Source organism: Calidris pugnax, unplaced genomic scaffold (assembly GCF_001431845.1).
Source record: "Calidris pugnax isolate Ruff unplaced genomic scaffold, ASM143184v1 scaffold188, whole genome shotgun sequence".
Classification (NCBI taxonomy): domain Eukaryota; kingdom Metazoa; phylum Chordata; class Aves; order Charadriiformes; family Scolopacidae; genus Calidris; species Calidris pugnax.
The window spans coordinates 4,421,027-4,432,048 of record NW_015091257.1 but is presented as its reverse complement, the minus strand read 5'-3'; positions in this window follow the sequence as shown (position 1 = coordinate 4,432,048).

The following is an 11,022-nucleotide window of genomic DNA, read 5'->3' as shown; positions in this document are numbered from 1 at the left end:
TACCTTTGAACATCAGTGCTCTTCCTCCCTCCTCCCCCCATGCATATCAGCCTGACGCCTATGCAAATCCTCAGGAGGAAGATGTCAGGTGCTGAATCAAGTTTTAGTAATGACAACTCCTGTAATCTGTCCTTCTCTGTCTTGAGTGCAGATGGGAAAACCCGCAATCAACACACTCATTTTTCTCCTGGATGCTCAGTTACTATCTTTGTGTGTAAACAAGGCAGTTTATCCCATCAACCATGGTCCAGGCATGTTTTCTCAGGAAAAGGGGAAGAATTACTGCTTCATTTAAAAATCATTAGAGGAGGTAATTAGAAAACAAGTGTCATGAACTTACATATTCCCTTCTTGGTGAGGATATAGAGCTGATATAATGAAAGAATCAGAACATATGTGAGCTAAGTTGAGTAGGGAAGTACCACACATTTGCCAAACACATCTGGAATCCAGACTTTTTATAGAGAAGTGAGGCCACAGTGAATATTATATTGTTCCTTAAAATATATTTGATATACATATATTTTATATAGTTTTGGCTTGCATCACTTAAGCCGACAACCAGTGCCAGGATTCAAAATTAGACAGAGAACCTACAGATAAAAGTAATTTTACTATTTCACCTGAAAATAGAAGAGTTCTTTTACATAAAAATTTCTTTTCTTACAAGCAGTTTCTGACAATAAACACAATTTGCCCGTATATACATGGCACCTGCAGAGACACACCACATAAAAAGTAATATTATAGTATCAGTTGTATGGAAAATTAATCTTAAAGTGCAAATTTTTAAATAAAAAAATCTGTACCTGGATCTTTATGAGCAAAACTTGTCCAATTTGTTTACAAAATAATATAATTTTTCCTTAAAATAAGAATATTATTCTAAACCTATCCTAGATTTATACTGCAATAGGGGATTAATGTGCAATATATGCATGATGAAATATAAATATCTGAAAGCAAAACTGTGCAACCCTCAGTATGGCAATAAACATTTAATTTTATTCAAAATCTTACTCAGCTTTTCTGGCTTGCTCCTGTAAATGAAGTGCTTGCCTTCATCTTGTCTGTGAATGAAGCTCCTGTGAACAAGATTTCACCTTCTGGTATTCTGGCACAACCTGATGAGACACTGGTCAGCTCATTGCACATAGAGAGATTGCTCTTTACACGTATGCAGAGGGCTCTGGAGTCAAAATCCCTTTGCCTGGATCATAAAGCCTTGGGGGAAATCATGACTTAACTATTTTTATGCTTTCAATTCTGAGTACATATAGCACACAGGGAATTAGGTTTAGGGTATTATCCAACGTCTGTGATTCTTCCTGAACATCAGTGACTATGTAGATATCAGGTGTGCCTTACTTTAGCTTCTGAAGGCACAACAGTCCCTTGCCTTTGCTTTGAAAGGAGGATAATTGCAAGAGGATGAAGGGTATCAGCAGAGCAACCCTCAGACTTGGGACTCTGCATGAAAGCTGGTCAGGTTGTCCATTGCTGCCACCTACTGTACAACCAACCTGCTTTTAATGAGAAATATTCCTGATGTTTTCAAACTGCTTTAACTCAAGGCAGGTCTGCTGCTTTAACTGCGATATGATAATTAAAGAAGTCCACCTTCCTCTCTACCATGAAGACCTGGCCTTCATTAGGGACAAGATCCATCTCTCCTAATTTTGGCCTTCTCAAAGTCGGGTGTCTAATCAGAGCTGGCCAGGGCCCTGTGATATGTACTGAGAGAAGACCTCCAGCAAATGAGTCATTTCAATCTAGAACAGATGTCCAAGACAGGATGACTGTCCCTTCTGGAGATGGGGTCTCTTTCTTGTCAGACCCTAAATGATCAGACTGAGTTCAAATGCCTACGTTGGCAAAACATGCTTTTCTTGATGTAGTTATTCTGGCTCTCCCTACCCAGGTGAAAGGAGATACTTCAGCCAAAGAATGGCTTGGAAGGCGTAGCCTTTGCTTTTGGGAATTTTTCCAATACAGTTAAAGAAGTTACAGTTCATATCTCATCATGTTTCAGATGAATATTATTAAGCCAGTAACAGCATTTTTGCTGAGAAACAACCTTGATCGAGATCAAGGGCAACGAATCTTGAGACACAGTATTTAGGCCGAACTTCACAATTTTATTCTTCTCACTATCAAGTGGAGATGCTGGAGGACGCAAGCATTTTATCTACACATAATTTATATCTTTATAAGTTTCACCAAAGCGAAATGTATCAAACAGATAAAAAGCTTGTGAGTGTGGTATGTGTGTGTGCACGTGGAAGGAACGTGGTCAAGGAAATGCTGTCTGTATGGAAAAATATTCATTAGGGCCAAGTGTACAGTGCATGTTGTCTTCTTATCACACTGCCTGTATTTCCCCGTTAAAGTTATATACATTATCTGCTGTCATTTAAATAACCAATGCTAGCTAACTGGTACAATTTGTTCTATCTAAAAGAACCAGATGGCCCCTACAAAGTAGCTCTGAAGATAAAGATGCATTGAGAAGATAAAAACGCTGTGGTAGCTGGTACAGCAGTGCGTTACACTAAGAGTTGTATTACTGCATCTCATCGGAATAGATTAATGTCAGCATATCTTTGATAATCTCAGAAAAAATCCAGGTCACAGCTTTGAATGCTAATTGCATGTAAAGCCTGACACCATGCTTCTGGTTCTCCTGGAACCTGGCAAGTGATCAAACCCCTAACCATTGGACAAATAGAGAATTATGATCTTGGCATTTAGTTCAGGAAAATATTTGAAGTAACATAGACCCAGCAAAGCAGTCAACACCTTTGAGTCAAAATTACCATAGTTTTACTCAGCTTTCCTATTATTCACTCTCTAAGTTTGTAAAAACTTCTAAAAAAACACAGTGACACTTATCTATCTGCAGTAAATCCAAAACACGTAAGCATAAAAAAATACATGCATAATACCTGGGTAAAGCAAGATATTAAAAAAGAAGGAATGAAGAGATGGAAATAGAGGGAAAGAATGAAAGAATTAGTATTCCAGACCATACAGCAATATTATGTTTTCATTACCTCACGAAATTAGTTTGGATCCAGCAAGCTGCCACTTTACATTCATACAGATGAACTATAATTGTACTTTAAAGCTTGTTTTGGCTTCTGGGTGTCATTTGTTTTTTTGACCAATGGAGAAAATGAGAAATGCAATGATTGTGTAAATATTCTAGAACACAATAGCTACCAGATACTCATTTCATCATTCATTTTGTGCAAAAGGCTACTATGTGGGGAAACCTTTTTTTCAGTTTTTAAACTATAGAGCTGTATGCTTGTTGAAAGCATACATGGGTTCAGAAAGAAACTGAAGTAAAGCATGAAAAAATATCTATCAAAGACTTGCTAGATACAAAGTCAGCTCTGTCTCATGTGGTCCCCCACCCATAAATTGCAAGACACAGGGAGAATGCATCTGCCCTCTTTGTACTTTGTACCCTGGGCACCTGCTATAGGCACTATTAGAGAGAAAATGGACCACTGGTCTAGGTCAGCCTTTCGACTGATCAACTACAGCCATATTTTCAGAGCAGTTGGAGGAACTGCTGAGGCATCATAATGTGTTTCCCAACTAAAAGACTAGCTCACTGCTAGTGTTGAAACCAAGTGTAAGACTTCTGTCTTCAGGAGATAAGCAAAACATACTGCTCAGCCAACATCTAAACCCAGAAAACCTCAGAACTGGGTGGGTTCATAAAGTCACCCAGTTCACCTTCACTGTGTGAATGTGGGGAAACTTTATTAGCCTGGACTTCCAGTGATAGTATGGAGAGGGGCTTTATCCATTTACATAATTTCAGTAGCATCTTGAATGACAGGGTTTTTTTTATAGAACAAAATGTTTTATTTGAAACACACAGGATGGGAAAGCTTTATCCCTGATCCCTCTTGGACGTTTAATAAAAAGAAATAGTGATGCATATACCATGGAGTGTTTGAACATCTGGCAACAATAGAAAGAGATGGACACAAGCAAAATTGTGCCCACTTTCAGCAGTGTAAGTAAAGGAGAATTTACAGTAACATATATTCATTATATTGTGAATGTAGTCAGCTTTGATGTATTGTAATCCTGCTCTACTTGATTGAAGAGTCTGTGAAATATGAGGTATTCAGGGTTATATAAAAAACTGTAAATTATTTGCATTCCTTCATGAAAACAAATAAAGAATAAAATAACAGAATACCTGTCCCATATGTAGCATATAATTTGGATTCCTTTAGATTGAAGACAGTGTATGTTAAAGGAAAAAGCTGTGGCTGGTGAGCAGTTGTTAGTTCTGGTAATTTGAAATTAAGAAGCTTTAAGATAACCTGTTTGCGGAATTTATGTTGTTCATCTCCTGCCATAATCCTTGGCACACGGACTTGTTCTAAAAATGGTGAGGAAACCACTTTCCCAGCAGTAGAAACTGGGGCACTGCTGGGCTTTGTGGGACCACAAGGATGCCAGGGCTACCCCACTGGTTAGTGGCAGGTCACTTCCCTCCCAGCTGTAGATCTATGGGTTAGTTGTAGTGGCATGGGGAAGTTTGGGGTAGAGAAATCACACTCCAGACTTTCACTAAGTGAAAAACATGGTGATTATCAGGCCATGGTGATTATTGATTTAGTAACCCATTACCCATTTGCTGTGTAGTAAATACTACTTTTCTAGGACACCTTAGGCCTCTACTTGGAGCATTGCTGATGGGGTGGTACTTTGAAACAACTGGAAGCTCTTCTCAGGAAATGTATCCCTTTTTCCATGTGAATAGATTTTAAACACTAGGTGTCAGTCATTCACCTCACAAAAGTAAGCTCTCAAGCTGTAGCACATTTGTCTTTGGCAGCAAAAACTTTTAAAGGGAGAATGTACAATGATGTACACATTAAATAATAACTGCAGTAAGGCCAGTGCCAGTTGCAGCAATTATTTCACAGGCCAGCTTAGCAGCCACAGAGATCCCAGAGCCAGGGAATGGGGAGAAAACCCTTTTGTAAAAAGACCCTTGCACACAACTGTAGTGAGTATTCACACTGTCTCTGTAAAATCCTTGTTAGTCCCCTGTCTAATGGTACTGGTGACTGGTAAATTCCTCTGGTGAACCACCCATGCTACTCCAGCTTTCAGAGCATTTGTAAAAAAACTTAAGTTTCTTTAGAAACCGTCAGCTAGGTTGAAAAACAGGAGTTCAAGCAGCGCTCCTGCTCTTCTGCATTTCCTCCTAGCCAAGGTAGGACACCTGGGCAAGGGGTCATGCTTCTGCATTTCATGAAGTTACGGACTCCTCTTGTTTTTCTGACCTTCAGAGGTTGCTCCCCACAGAGCATCACTGGCATACAGAAACTTATGCCTGCAGTCAAACCGCTGTAACAACTGAGGGCCATTTAAGCAAAATGCTTGTGTTGACAATAAAGTTTAGTTTGCTCCTTTTGCCAGTTCTCCTGCCTCCAGCAAAGAGGCACTGCTGTTCTTCAGTTTTGTGGCACTGGTTTTTAGTGATCTTGTACCACAAGAGCTGGAGATATACCCGAGCTGTCTCCATAGAAAAATGATATATAAGAGGAACTGTTTGTTTAAGCGCTGCTGCATAACTGCAGACATACTGCCTCGGGACTTGAACTAATATGTCCTGACTGAGCTCCCAGCATGGGTATGTAGGGTGGCATCCTGCTGCCTCTCCACTGTGTGACTTGGGCACCCAGCTTTCCCTTTCCATTGCATCCTGGACCTGGCTCAAATGCTCACAGCTCCACTAGATGTCAGGGCACAAACATCCTCTGGGTCATCTAACCAGTGTCTGAAATTTGGCTACGTAGTTACAGAGTTTTTTATTATTTTCTTCAGCTACATTTTGATTCAGAAATCTCAACACTCCTCAAAGAATCTGTTACCTATTCTTGAAACAAGCTCAGACTATCGTTCTTTCCGGGAACCATACACAAGTATGATTTCAAACACTCAATGCTTTTGTGTAGCTCAAATGGAAACTTGCTCCAGAGCATTATGAAGAAATGTATTCTACAATTCTGATTTCTACTCTTTTAGACATATATTTAAAAATTCTGCATCTCTGCCATGAGACTCTGAGGATAAATTTTAGGACATGCTAACCCCACAGCATACATTTTTTATTCATCCAGCCTCTGAGATCTCAGGACCCTAGGCTTATGCTGCTCTCAACTACCTGATCCTGGGGTACCAAAGGCTGGGTTAGTCCAGCTCTATGCACATGTCAATCCACAGGATGAAGAATCGCTGAGGACATGTTGCCAGAGGAGGCAGGTAACAGCATAAGGCTGAAAGAACAGAGCTGGATTGTTCACTGCTCTGTACTTTGTGAGGCAGAATACAGCCATGTGCAGGGCTACCCTGCGAGAGCAGTTGCATTTCCACCCACTCTCCACTCATCCCGCCTGAGCATAGGTCACTGCAGAAGGCGAGGGGACTGGAGAACCAGTCCCTTTGAAGTCTAGATGATCACTGCATTTGGATCTTTTTAATATTATTTAGTTTGTTTGATCTCACATCAGGGTTTTAGTACTTTTTTTCCTGGTGATGGGAAGAAACAGAGGTGAATTAGTTCCTCATCTATGTACCTGTCTTCCTGCTGTGATCACTTGGATATCTTTCCTTGTTCCCTTTACTTCAGGGTAGTTTTTCACCTGCACATCATCATGATGGCCATGACAGCCCCTCAAATCAATAAAAAACTAGACATATTTGTATAGCAAGCCTTCTACCAAGACAAAGGCTGCCTTGTGAGGAGCAATATGCAAACACCTATACACAGATTCATCCCACTTAAGTGAGGTGCCTCTGTTAGAAAACCAGAACCCTTCTGTAGCCAATGGAGGAAGACAGACACTTCCAAAGGATGGTTCATTCCCCCTGAGGATGTTTGGTTCCTTCTGCTTTTCCCCTTAGATTTGCAAGAGCTCCCTTATACTCTCCCGCTTACTGCAAGAGTTGTAGTTCAGCACTTAAAGGTAGTTGAAAGGAAATAAGGGGAAAACATTAGCTAAATCAAAGATGTAGAAGCACAAACAGAAAACATAGTTAAAAGGTAGAAAAGGAAAAAATGGGGGAAAGCAGTGTAGTGGTGAATAAGATAATGGCTCTCAGGTGCCCTGTGTCCTCAGACCTGTTATCAGAAGGTGCCCTATCTTGACCATATATACCTGCTAATTTGAAAGTTCTGTCATTTTCATAATTCTTCTTTTGAGCAGGTGCAAGACTGATAGTTGTCACCAAAAATGTTCCCCTGATTGCTTGAAATAGTCATTTATGGCTCCATCTAAAGTCAGTTCAGAAAAGGGAGATAAATTTTGGGCTCGTTATCTTCTTGAAGCCTAAGATCGACCTGGTGTCACAAGTACTGTCTATGCCTCACTTGGAATCGGAGTTCAGAACATGAAGCATGTGATACTAAGCTGATTTGATCTGTGAGATACAGCCATAAGCATAAAACTATATCCTTCCAAATTATCATGTGTGTCTTTTGTTCCAAACTGTCTATATGAGGCTGAATTTGGTGTTTTACTGCTGAAGTAAAACAAATGAGCACTGTAATAAAAGAACTCTACATCCTTTGCCTATGGGGATACTTTCATGGCTATGAAGGTTGAATGAATTGGCCTGACACAGACTCTACCCTCTCCCTTGATGACTACTTCTTTAATGTTTGTGAACACTGAATATTTATCAGTCTTTTACCTTCAGTCAAACTCTGGATGAAGCTGGCTAGCAGGATTCAAAGGAAAAAAGAAGAGGTGACTGAGAGACATAGGTCCATATACACACACAGCATGAGCAGTCCAACCTCATTTACCTAATAAATCAGGCTCAAAATTCTTGAAGACACACTACTCTGAAAAGTGAAATTATCAAAATCATAATATACTATGCATTCATTTTGTATTCAGCAAATGAAGTGATTGGTATGTTTTGTACTTAATATAACATTGAAGACTAAATTCTATTTTTGTAATCAATAAGGAATAAAAGAATTCACTTACTCAAAATGCTGAATTTTTTTTCCTCTGTAGAAGAAGATGTTTTCTTAGGTGAAGCTGAGTGAAAGGGCTCTCTGAAAAAAATTAATAGTTTTACAATTATATGTCAAAGAAACCAAGTGGGATAAGCACTGAGCTGTTTGGAAATAACACACTTTTATTAAATATCTGATTTTAAAAGCATAAAACACGTTTCTGTGGTAGTACACATCCTAAAGATGTGTTCACTGCTCTCTGTCATGAAAATATAGTTTTTGCACTTCTGGTGAATGCAAATCAAGCTGTCATGTAAATTTTATGAGGGTACACCAATACTGTTCCCAAAGAAATTAATAACAAAGTTCTCACTGATTATATGCAATTTCTTTATTCCATTGAAACACTGGGAAGTGCGTATGGTTCTTGCACAAAGCTTGTCTGTTCAGCACAGCAAGGTAGAGACTGATTTCAGAGTCCTGACTCTTCCATAGAAGGAAGGAGAGGTAGATACCACCTGAGTATCACATCAGGGTAACTATATATTTTCCATGGCTTAAAAAGTCCATAAAATTGTGCAAGCAGGAGCTATTTAATAGCAAATGTTATTTCAATATTACAGAAATCACACAGGAGACAAGATTAAAAGATACTAGTTTTGGTTGACTGGCTGGGGTTTGTTTTCTGGGGTTTTGTTTTGTTTCTGTTTTGTTTAATTTTTTGCTGAAGCTAGATGATACTTGATATAAAGCAGCAATTTGGTCTGTTGGATCATAACACAAACATCCTGTCAAGACAAATTGATGGTCTATCTAGGTTTTTTCCTATGCGGTGTGTGGGTGTGTTTTTTATCTATTTGTTTCAAAAATGTTTGGAATTACTAAGAAGGTAATAAACAACACACCAGAAAATATTATAATGACATTGTAAAAAATCAGGGTGTATCAGTGGCTCAAAAACTGTATGCAGGTCCAGTTTTCCAACCTAAAAGGAATACAATAAATCTATAAAGCGAAAGACAACAGTGGTGAAAGGTGTGAAATAGCTTGCACCTCAGAAGGCACTAGGTTCTTTCAGTCTGGAAGAGAGGTAGTTAAGAGGAAGGATGGTTATACAGGCTATAAACTAAAAAACTGGCTATAAATTAAAAAAAATCAGATACATCTCTTCCAACAACATGCATTGTTATGCTGTAAAAATCTTTGCCAAGGAGTGCTATGGATGTCGACATTCAACATCGGGTCAAAAGGTGATTAAAAAATCTCATACAGCAATCCTTGATTCATCAAGAACTATTAAGCACAGTGCTGTGACTCAGGAAGCCCCTGAGCTACAGACAGCCAGACAGGGGAGGCTGCATGCTAGGCTTGTCCCCTTCTTACATCCTTCCCTTGACCTCTCAAGGCATGCCAGCTGGACGAGTGTTTGGGTTGGCATTGCCAGGTCCCCCCCCTCACCTGCCCTGTGACCTCGTCCTTGGCATGGAGTCCTCCAGACTGGATACAGAGAGGATAAGGTGCTGCCTTGTCTGCCTGTGGAGAAGAGGGCTTTTGGGAGACAAAGTCATGCCTTCCCTGGGAGGGAATACAGAGGAGGTCTAGAGTTGAGCTTCTGCCTGTTCTTTCTTGTGCACCTCTTGTCAAGAGGAAGAAAATATGTAGTCTTTGAAGTGAAGATAAGCTCATGACCTTTGATAGGGGTATGAGCCGATGTGGCCCATATCTTCTTCCTGGAATCTGTTCACTAAAATGCTATAGAAAGTTCCTAAACATGGTGAACAAGGTTAGAATATAATCTGGCACAGTAAAAATGTCTTAAAGAATAGTCACCTCTGATTTTGTGCAGGGGAACATGACCTTCTGGGGGCCCTTTTTAATGGCCATACTGGCAAGACTATTACCACTGGGTCGTGGGTGCAGGCACAGCACCAGCTATGGCAGCTCCCATCTCTGCATGAGGATATGTGACATGCAGAAGTGTCTCATCTACAAATGGTGGGTATGTTTCATGTTTTGACTCCCTCCTCCATCTTCTTCCTCCCTCCTTGGAAAGAAAAATGTTTGTCCAAAGAAGCTGCCTGAACATGCATATGGAGCAGAGAGAATCCATTTTGCTCAAAACAAAACTTTAAACTTGCGCAGTGTGTTCTGTTATCTCTGCTTTGCTGCTTGATAAAGGAGATAATGAAATTGAAGATAAGAGAAAAGAGAAAAAGAAAAAAGGACTATCTTGATCTGTTTGTTTTTCCCTGTAAGTACTGTGTGTTAGGTGTCACTAAACTGTGTTTCTCTTGCTTAATGTGACATTGACTTCAGCAAAAAATTACTAGTCACTTTTGCCATTTGTGCAGTTTTTCAACACTACCAATATGAATTTATTCATCCTCAATTTAAGCTTGCATTTCAACACAGAACTGGAACAGAGTGTGAGTATGACTGACACTTAATTTGCTTCCCACGGTGAGAGACAGGCTGCAGCCTGGTCTGGCTCCTCTGGCACTGCTGCCAGCCTGCAGCCCCCCATACAGCATAAGATGGGCTACTTTCCTCAGGGAAAGAGTGAGGAAAATCTCATCTTTCATAGTTTCATGGTTGATAACTGATAGACAGGGTGAAAAACCGACAACTTGCACTTCACGGGCTTGCACTGAAAAGGCAGCAAAGCAAGATAAAACTGAGGCATTCTGTTATAACATTGTTTTACACTCATGCGGAAGAGTGGTTAATCAATGCATGTGATACAGGGCACTGAGCATTCAAGCTGACCCTTCCCCAGCTATAAGTGCAGGTGTTCCAGTTCAGTCCTCTTGTCACAGAAGTGAACTGAGAAAGCTCCTGTTCTGAATTTCACTGAATTTTTAGAGTTGGAAGGGACCATAGAGATCATCTAGTCCAACTCCCCTGCTAAAGCAGGACCACCCAGGGCTTGTCAGAGCATGTTACTCAGGACTGCATCCAGGCGGGTCTTGAAAATCTCCAAAGAAGGGGACTCCACAACCTCCCTGGGCAGCCTG